Raw genomic sequence first — 10,703 nt, 5'->3', positions numbered from 1 at the left:
AGAAACTACCAAACCATCTGCTGGCTTTCTAGAAGTGTTTAAAGCTATTTTTGTCCTGATCATTGACGTTAATCTTAAGCCTGAAATTTAACTTTCATGTTTACTGCTGGGCCCAGGTTTGACACACTGGTCATGGTGTGCTTGGTTCATTAATGCTAACAGCAGATTTTGATCAACTACTGACCAGCTAAGGCTGACAACTGGGCTTTCTTGGGTGACTAAAGGATCCAGTTCTACACAGGTTTTATTGTTTTGCTTTAGACGAAACACAGGTGCCTGTTCTGCTTCTGCTCCCTCTGCTGGTGGGAGGATAAAAACACAGAAAATTTATAAAAAACAACCCAACCCTCACCCTCATCAAAGACAATCCCCAGACTACCCAGCTCCCTATAGAAAGGAATGAACTTAATCATGCTGCTTCTGACTAATAACCAATGCATTTTTAGCATGTGTGCATTTTATATAATGTCATATAAGTATATGTTGTCTAGTACCACACTACAGGAACATTTCTGCGTGTCTCTGTATGTTCCCATTTAACCCTTCACATCAACCTCAACTGACTGAAACTCTGTCAGTGCCTGACTAGCACCTCCAAACACTGCTACAACTTTTCTTACCCCTTTAACTAGGTCAGGGTGATTGAAAGGTGAACCATCTTTTAGAGTAATGGCCTGCAGGTATTTGTGGGGAAAGGAAGGGTGAAAGACATTTTACACTCATTAAAATGTAAGAACTTCTATAAATTCTCTATAAATTTGAATCATACAATTGAAGCACTCTGCAAGAGAAGTTTAAGAAATTGGCACTTTGTTCTATGGCACATCAGCAGGATATACTGTAAGTGGAGAGAGCAACGTATGTATGCAGTTCTCCAGATACCAATTCACTTTTATATTTCCAATCTTGAATTTGGGCTCCAACTGGCTACCTTCCAATGCAAATTTGCTTGGATAACCGTAAGAAAATACTTTAACAATACAGTACACATACACGCATTTTTAATTGTGCTAAAACTCCAAACAAGTCCACTGATACAACCTCAGTAATACAGGTAGCAGAGCACTGGGGGACAGATCACTGCAAAAGAATGTAAAGACTCTGTCAGGGAATACATGTTAAATATTGTCCAAAAAGTATATTTTAATGAATTACAAGAATAATATCCAGTGTATTAACGTTATTATAAAATGAATGTATAAATATCCCAATAGGCCAGTAGTTAATTTTTATTTGCCAACTGTCTTGTTGTGTGTAACTCTACAACCAGCCAATACTTTCAGTGTTTCCCTCAGTTCAGAGTTCAGATTAGCCAACAACTACTTGCTGTGACTGTATCTAAAAACTTAGGGCATTCAAAATTGTAAGATGTTTGTTGTGAGTTTTATAAATAGTACTGTACTGTACTGTACTAATAATAGTACTATAGCACTGTTGTGGGAGCTGAGAGTTGTTGGGAGTAAATTGACAAAATGATCATATATATATATATCTTATAAGTAATCACATTTTGTTTAAGAAAAGAAAAAGGAAAGGAAAAGTCAACAAAAGTCCAATTTCACTTCACTTTACTACTTCATTCTATGATAAGTCAGCAGGGATGAACTTAGTGCTAAAATGCCCATTGGAAACTGGATCACTATGCGACTCTCAGTAGAAGAGGTCACTTCTGTGAAGCTGGCAGTCGTGACCTGCCACACCCACATACATAGCTTGAATAGCTTAGTTAGCTGAAAGCTCCTTGGAAACATACGCACACACATAAAAATTGACACATATATTCACATACTAATAGCCACTTTGCTACCAGAGCGAGAGTACACTGGCCTTGCATACGAATAATACAGCACTTTACCACTGTTCAGAGTGGCTGCACAAAACAAGAAATCATGGGAAATGTTCATGTTCTTTTATATTACAACAGTTAACAAAAACCAACATTTTCACATTGTGTTTGTCATGTTTGACTGAGCATCTGACAAACCCATTGTGACAGAATGGTTTTAAGCATTGTCTGACTACATGTTGTCCCGCTGGAACAGAGCTCTGTGACAAGATTTTATCTTATTTTTCTAATTGTTCACTTCTGACAGCCTGCTGCTCTCTAATACTGGAGTGCATTTCCCTTCTTGCTTTCAATGGAAGCAATAAGACAGACATCAGATTATGCAATAAACTGTTATGAGGCACTTTAAAGATGTGTCTGGACTGGCTATGATGGCAACTCTGTCTGTCCAAGGCACTCTTCATCGTACCAACGTATGTATCTACACTTTACTAATGTATCTCAGCTGGACCAATGTATTGACATTAGGTTCATATATCTACATTAGACAGATTTAACTGTATTGGATCAATCTTTATTAGATCCCATTTACACTTGGCATAAAATTCCCTGAGCAAATGGAAGATAGATATATCAAGAAGAGCTCTACAGTAAATTTATGATAACCCACGTTTGTAATGGAATGTTCAACCTAATATGAAAAAAAAACCTGAGTTATGTGACCAGAGACACAAAAATCTAGTAGGCAAAAATGCCATTTACAGGAGCATTCATGGGAAATGTATAAAAAAATATGAAAATACAAAAAGTCCTAATGTTCTTGTGTATGTATTGGCCCATCTGAACCTACTTGAAGACTGAATTCTGATGTAGTATGGTTTAACCATGCTATATCACAGCACAGTAAATACAGTATGGCTGCCACCTAGTGGTAAATGCCTACCACATCAAATAAACTCACTAGCAGAAGCTTATGAGACATAAAACATTGGTTTGAAATGATGTTCATTGGACTATTTAAGTGTTTACTGTATTTCAGTTGTAATTTTAATTCAGAGTGTAAATGGGATCAAAGCTGATCTATGTTCACAGAATTGAGGTAGTAAGTGATTTGTGACGTACTGTTGTGAGTGCTTTGGAAAACTATAATAGCTACTAACATTGTAACTGTAAATGTGCAGTGTTAGAAGTGACGCAGTATCCTTGATGTGTTGTAATGCTGTGAATGTTATGGATATAAGGAAGCACTACACACACACACACACACACACACACACACACACACACTTGCTTCCTAGTCAAACCAGTCATGTGCAAATTCCTCTGCAAAGAGGGCCTATATGTACATCCAAAGTCTTCCTGTAGGGAAAAGCAATACTGTAGAGTTGATCTGTCTGTTAGTGTGCGTTTCTTCCTCCATACCTTTAACCCTGGCATAGTATAACAAATAGGTGGTTTCATGTGGGGATTGTGATGCATAACGTGTATCTATTTGTGGCCACAGTTCCCATTGTTTAGTCCCCCTTTTTTTTTTTCTGTGATTCCCAACCTGATTTTTATGTTTTCTGGAGTGAGGCCTGTTAACCCTGCCTAACAGCTTCAGGACACTTATCCTGACTTGCTCTGCCAGTATGGATTTATTCCCCTGAAGTAAAACTACCAACAAAGTGAAAAATCTCCATATCGAAATCTGCCCAGCAAACCAAACACAGACATGTGAGGAGGGTGTTAAAAGTGATGGTCTGTTTTAATAAAGGCTAGGTACAGTATGTATGTGACTAATATAACTAATATGTGAATAATATAACGTTACCTGATTTGATGTACAAATGCAGTCTAGATTTAGTTGTGGGGCAGCTGCCTTCATAACCCTGTGAAACTGTACTGGGTTATGAAACCACCAAAAGCATTGGCTGTTTTAAATTGTTGAAATATGATTTTATTCATTTTCTCCTTGGTACACTCTGACCTGCATGACTTTCTCCAAGAAATATATGCCCTAACCTTACATGACTCTTGATGTCAGCCAGCTGTTTGCAGTGATTGCTGCAGTACTGACTCTGCCCTGTACAGTGTAGAAAGCTCCTCTGCAGTGGTGCAATACAGCATAGTAAATACAATAAGACCACCACCTAGTGGTAAATGTCTAACACTTGAAAAAATCTTCTCTAACAGAAGCTGATGAGACAAACAACATGCGCTTATTGCATTTTGATTCAGACCATAAGGGTTGCATTATGAAAAAATCAGTGTTGATTATAACTAAAGCCAAAATTATAATTTTATGCCAGAGTAATCATTGCAACACTTTTCACAACTGAAAAATATGATTACAAATAGTATTGAAACTGTTGCTAATATTTACATAGCACTGTTTATACATAATCCCTTGTGCCCATTGGGTGTTTTATCTACATTTAATACAGGGTGACCTATACTGTAGAAGTTTACACACACTCTGTTAAGAAAAAGATACATGAAACAATTCATATAAATGTGGATTCTTTATCAAATTGCTCCCAGTTGATAGCTATAGTGAGCACAGATAGTCTCTGTGTTAGTGTCACATTAGTTGCCAAAATAACAAAGTGTTGTTCTGATTGACCACTATGATTCCATAAAGTTAGTATTGCTCTTACTGCCAGAGCGGCTGAAACTCATACTGCCAGTCCAAGAGTCTCATGTCTGCTGTTGTTACAACACTACTACAATGACACACTACCCACTTTATATACTTACACTATTAAGACACATTGTATCACAGTTTTCTGCTGTATTAATGGCATTTCAATACTAAATTGTATGTGATATTGCTCTATACTACTTATGTATTTCTAGCGGCTGAAACTCACACTGCCAAGCCAAGAGTCTGACGTCTGCTCTCTGCTTCCCACATTCCACACAGATCAACAGATTAAACCACTGATCTATTGTTGGTTTAGTTCAGCAAAAAAGTTAATTTTACTACAATCCTGATCCAAGCGGATGATAAAGAAATGAGGTGAAACAGGAATAATATGTTCTTATTTTGGTGCAAACGGAACTGTTTCCATCGTAAGAATTTTGAGATGGTGAAGAAAACAGTGAAAACAAATTATCGTTAGCAATGCCAAACTATGATTCATATTGTGACTTGTAGTGTGTTAATATTATATTACAAGCCTAGCAAACTGCCTCCTATAACTCTTGAGAGAGACTATCTTATAGACCAAGGCTAGCTAGAGATTTGAATTATAAGCACAGGCTGACACTGACCTCTCCCTTTTGAACAGCTTCAACCGTATTTTTTACACATCTAGCAGCTGCAAATTTAATTCTATCTTAATCCAAATAGCAAAGTCATACCAATACATTTTATCTAAAGTTATCTAGCTCCACTGACAGTACACAAATGATAGTACCTTATAGTAAGTCGAAATCTTGCAGCAAATTGCTACGCTTAGCTTACATTTGCACAGTCCATTCAACACACACACACGCAAAACCAATCTGCAACCCCAGGTTTCCTGGATCAACTTCTCTCTGAATGTTCAGCTGTTTGTCTGTGTTTGTGTCCATGTTGCTCATGCTCCCTTCATGACTATGCACCTCAAAATTTTGACTTGTTAAAAAAAAAAACTACATACTGAAAATAAAATGTTGATTGAAAGCCCCACAGTCTCACTGTTTTTATCCAACATCAAGCAAAATCAACACAGTTCTTGCACCTGCAGTCGTATGGCAAACCCTGTCCATTGTTTTTAAATATCTCCATTTAATGCCAAAGAAGAAGTTACAACCACAAAACAAAAATAGTTTTTGTTGCAAACAAAAGTCACAAAATCTCTGCCCTTTTATCCTTGACTGTGTCTTGTTCAAGAACAGTTATATGTAGGCCAAATACTATTTAGCATAAATAGTAGTATTCTGTAGGAATGCTCATCTAACTTTTGACACATTTCTGGTAAGTCACCGGTAAGATTGTAGTCTGACCTTTGAAATTTTCAGTCAGTGGATGAGTTAACCAGGACATAAAATCACGTCAGGGAAGTTAAATTAATTAATTTGGTTACTGACAAATCAACATATAGGACTAAAGAGACGCCCATGCGGTTTTCATATTATATTGAGCTTGCTCTATACAGCCATCTTGTGGCGGTTTTGTACAAATGTGCCATGTTGGTTTCTGCTTGAGGGTTCTGCTAGTGGTGGACCGCAGTGCGGACAACATAATTTCGGCCTACATATGGCTTACACATTTTACTTGGTACTTTTGTGTTGCTTCACATGCTTTGTTTTTCTTTCCTAAAATTTATGTAAACAGAGTTTGTTGATATAGCCATGAACAGATATAGCACGACAGAAATGCCCCCGCCTTTACAAAGCCGGCAAGCGATGGAAATCCGTGGTTTCAGTATGGCGGCATTTAAACCTTTCGGACTAAATAAATAAATAAATAAACACTAAAGTAGTCGAGTAAAAAAAATTGCTGTTCCCGCCCGGTTTCGAACCGAGGACCTTTCGCGTGTTAGGCGAACGTGATAACCACTACACTACGGGAACTGGCGATGACAATTGATGGCCATCTGCTTTTTATATTTATATCAACATCGATATCAATTGGTAGTGTTCTTCAGTCAGCAGGACCAAAACAAGACACTATCAGTTGTGACCTAAAAGACAGTTAAAAAGCGTAAAAAAAAAAAAAAAGTCGTTTCCGTGAAGCTTAAATGTCTACCGAGTAATACAGTATATTACTGCCTTTAAGATTATACACAAACCAAGCGTCAAACATAATGTTAACACTTAAATGCAACACATCTTCACTGATTGTCTTTGAACGTTCACCGAGTTGCTGCCACATGAGGCGTGGTTACGGCTTGAGACGCGGTCCGTCATTATTTAAGTCGCCATGATTGAAGCGGCTCACCGGTAATATGGGGGAGGGAAAGGGGGGAGAGGTACTCAGACCCGTGTTAATGGTGTCTGAAAAGTTAAAGTATAACCACCAATTTACAATAAAGTAGCCCTTGGTCAGTTCATTTCTCCTCGAGGATTTCCCCAGAAAACACTGATGTCTTTGAAACATAAGCTTGTTGTGGTAAGTTTCGGCGTTTGTTGTTCGACGATTGTTTTGCAAGGTCATTCATCGAAGAAACATGAGGAGTGAAAGTAAAGAGCTTACACTCCTCAGTCCACATTCCTGCTGCTGCCTTATTCCTGGCTTTTAAAAAAAGCAGATATCCTCCAAGTTTATTCCAAGACCTATTCTTTATCACCTCTGTGTTGTTTTCAAACTTACTAGTTGGTTTCATTTAACTTGGGTTACAAATTGGATGCTAGCAAACAGGGACCAAGCTATAACGCTATTTCAAATAACGTTATAGCGTTCAAATAGCGTGTCACAAAAACCGTCGACATACAATATATGGAAGATGGAAAGAAATGCACCTCGAAAACGCATTTTGCGTTTAACGTATAAAAGTAAATGGGCCTTCTCTCTTAAACAAGCTAGCAGAGGACTCAAGGCCTCAGTGACATCATTCAAAGTCGTTTGTGATTGGAGGAACTGAACCCATACCTGTCCAAGGTAAAAACGAACACCAGTGAGGCTGTATGTGGCTGTCAACACGGCAAAGTAGAACATATACTAAGTGTGTATTTAACAGAATAACAAACCTCGTGTCATCTTACACATAACTACAAACAAACAAAAAAAAACACAAACAAAACAAAAACAAAACTGTACCTACCATACGTGTGTCAACTTCTGTTTCCCCTTAATTATCCAAACTCTAACGTGAAGGTTTGGGATAATGACATAAATATAAAAATAGCCCACTGAACTGTCAACATTTGGCCGTGTGGTGCACCTCAGCTTAAATGTCACCATATTTTACAAAACGTTTGCTCAAACAGTAGGAAAAACACAGATGTTGCCAATAACAATGGCTGGCTAGTAAATTGCCCCAGCATTTTGGGAATAACGGATTTTGTCTTGGGTGTGGAGTTCCTGTACAATACAATTTCTTAAATACTTACAGTGAATAATTTGTGATTATTAGCGCTAACATGAATTAAAACTTCAGCTAGCAAACCAGGTTTACAGCTGGCAGTATGGCAATGACATGACAGCTACCAGACATTGGGTCTGACTCTTGGTATTGATTATTTTACTCTTTGTAACATTACAGTATCACTGGCCTCTGGAGAAAATGGTGCTCTCTGCTGCATTCCCTGCTGTGGACACTTTCATCCGTCTCTTGTCTTGTTGAGGTTTCTACAAATGGTAAGGTAAGGAAGACAAACCATTAGCCTTATCTGTGAAAGTGTCAGAAACAATGATAAAGCTTATCTTACAATTATTAACTTGGGCAACCTCTGAATGTATAAAGTTAGTGTCTATACTGTTCACAAAGCCATGTATGGATTTTTATCTGGTCTGTTTCAAGTTCAAATTAACTGTGCTGTAAGCAGTCATAGGTTATTGACCAGTTTTCTCTCTGTGTCCGAAGCATCCCATCCATCCATATGTTCTTTTAATTGCCCAGCAACCGGGAACCTGACAGGGATTCCTCTGTCTGCTGTTACTGGAAACAGGGATAAATAAACTTGATCGACTGTCCCATTGATTACTTGTCACAACCCTCTGTTGACGATACCGGTGCAAGGGGAACATCAGCTGAAATTGATGGGGATGAGTTTGTATCTTGTGTGTGTGTGTGTGTGTGGACCCTCTCATCAAACAGTCCTCAGAGATAAATATGTCTATAGGCCAACACCAGCCCTATCGATACTTCTTCCACAAATTATCTCAGGGGCGCATCGCAATCTGTCTCCCATGCTGGATACAGAGTCCAGAAGCAGCTGTTAAAATGCACTTTACTTCAGTACAAGGCAGGCCAGCTCATTAATCTGTCACGTTACCTTCAGCTTTTGAAAGTATTCGCTTGATCCATACCAAGCCTTCAAATGATAAAACCCACAATTAGATGGACCTTTTTTCCCTATGCACCTACCTAAGTCATTGGATAGGACTGCAAAAGCTGACATCTGAATGCTGCATGACTACATGCTCATTCGTCACTCAACCATTTCCTGTCAAACACTATTGGAGGCCCTCCACTAGAGGGCGCAATTGTATAAGAATTGTCAACAACAAGGTCGCCCGTCTTTTCATATTGAGTCTCACTCAATAAGCAGGAGAGGCGCAACTACAGAACCATGTTTCATTTTGTGGTCTTGGTGCGTTCTGTTTGGGGCTCTTTATGATTTTTATTGTTTTAAAACATGCAGGTTAAATTAATTGAAATGGTTTTGTGAATTTAATTTGGTAAAAATAAAGCCATTTTGCGTCCTCTTATTCAATCGCTCACAAATAAATGAAACAATATATCCTCTTAGGATAATCCGCATATCCACTATTTTGGGGAAAATGCAGTGATTCTTTTTTTTTTTTTTTTTTTTTTTAATTTAAATTATCCTATTTTCATCTTGAAATTGCCGAACACATTTCTGCTTAACAAATGCACTGATATATATTTTGACAAAATGATTATGTCTTCCTTAAAAAGAACAAGTAGCATCGTTTTTTATGTGATTGTATAGTGATTTAAGACCTCATGGCATTGTATTCGTATAGAATAAATGAAGGATAACAGCACGTGAAATTATGCCAAAAACTTTTAAAATAACACGAGATCTTATCAGGCATGTGGACCTGATTTTTCTTAGGCTGAAGTTTTGTTTGTTCGTTTGTTTATTATATACATGGTGTGTATATAAAAATCATCGTTCTAACTTCTATGTTTTGTTATACCATTATCTTTTTCCTGTTGGCTTTTTGGACCCCCTCCCCCTGAAGTTGAACAGGCGTTTGTTTCTTGATTTTATCCAATATTAGCTTGATGTCGCCCTAATTTTTCTGATTCACGAGCTATTATTAAAAAAAAAAAAACAACATAAAATGAATCTAATTAAAAAAAAAACTCAAATGTTAAATCGAATTGTTTCTCAGAAATAACTCCTCTGTTACTCTCTCATTCTGATATTGTCTGCTCCAATTTTTTTTTTTTTAAACTGGGAATAACATCAAATCTTTGCCCGGTGAAGATGGATTATCTTCTCCAGTATTATTGTTTTGCATTAGCTGGTCATTGGAAGCTACTGCGTTTGATTGGGTCGATAATTCTCCACACAGGGGCAGCATGCACTGGGCCAAATAAATCGTTGCAGGTTCCCACACTACACACTGCAACAAAAATAAATTAATAAATAAAAAGCAGGAAATCATTGCAACAACATATTCGCCGGATAAGTATGATAATAGATAGTAAATAATAAAGCATTCCCCGAACACGTGTTCCTAACATTTGTCTAAAATGCAGAAGGCCCGTGATATGTAGGACAGCGAGGCAGTGATGGCCAAGATAAATCGCGAGGCCTCCAGTGTTGAAATTTGGCTGCTTTCTATTTTTTACATTTATTTATTTTTAGTAATTTTATATCTGTCTGTTTTTGGTTGTTTGGACCATATTTATTATTATTTTTAATATAAAAAGAAAATATGCATTATTAATGTTATTATTGTTGTTATGATTGTGATGAGTTTTATGTACCTTGAAAAGAAAGTTTTAATTAAATATAGTCCACCTGATTTTATGTGTTTTGTTTTCCAATAATTCTGGGCGAAGAGTTTATATCTCAGAATATCAATATCCCCATTTTACATCTTTTATTTTGTTTCCAGACACAGGTCTGGTTGGACAAAGCAGTGATAAATATCCCTGCTGATCACTTGATTGATTACCTTGCTCAAAGGTCACGCGGGCGCTGGTAATTTCCTTGCGCCGGAGGCTCCCTTTTCACTTTTAGTCTGCCTCGACAGCCCCAATACAGATCATGTTATTCTTTTAACCCCTTAACGACCGAATACGCG

The 10,703-nt window shown here is 37.5% G+C and overlaps 1 non-coding gene across 1 annotated transcript; it reads right to left on the bottom strand.

The window, feature by feature from the left end:
• Positions 1–6,255: 6,255 nt before the first annotated feature.
• trnav-aac lies at positions 6,256–6,328 on the bottom strand. Its single transcript has one exon. It is a non-coding gene; the product is annotated as a tRNA-Val (tRNA).
• Between the last annotated feature and the right edge of the window lie 4,375 nt (positions 6,329–10,703).

The sequence above is a fragment of the Toxotes jaculatrix genome, chromosome 9, assembly GCF_017976425.1.
Source record: "Toxotes jaculatrix isolate fToxJac2 chromosome 9, fToxJac2.pri, whole genome shotgun sequence".
In the NCBI taxonomy this organism is placed as follows: domain Eukaryota; kingdom Metazoa; phylum Chordata; class Actinopteri; family Toxotidae; genus Toxotes; species Toxotes jaculatrix.
Note: the sequence above shows the minus strand (reverse complement) of the source record. Positions and strands in the feature narration are given on the sequence as shown.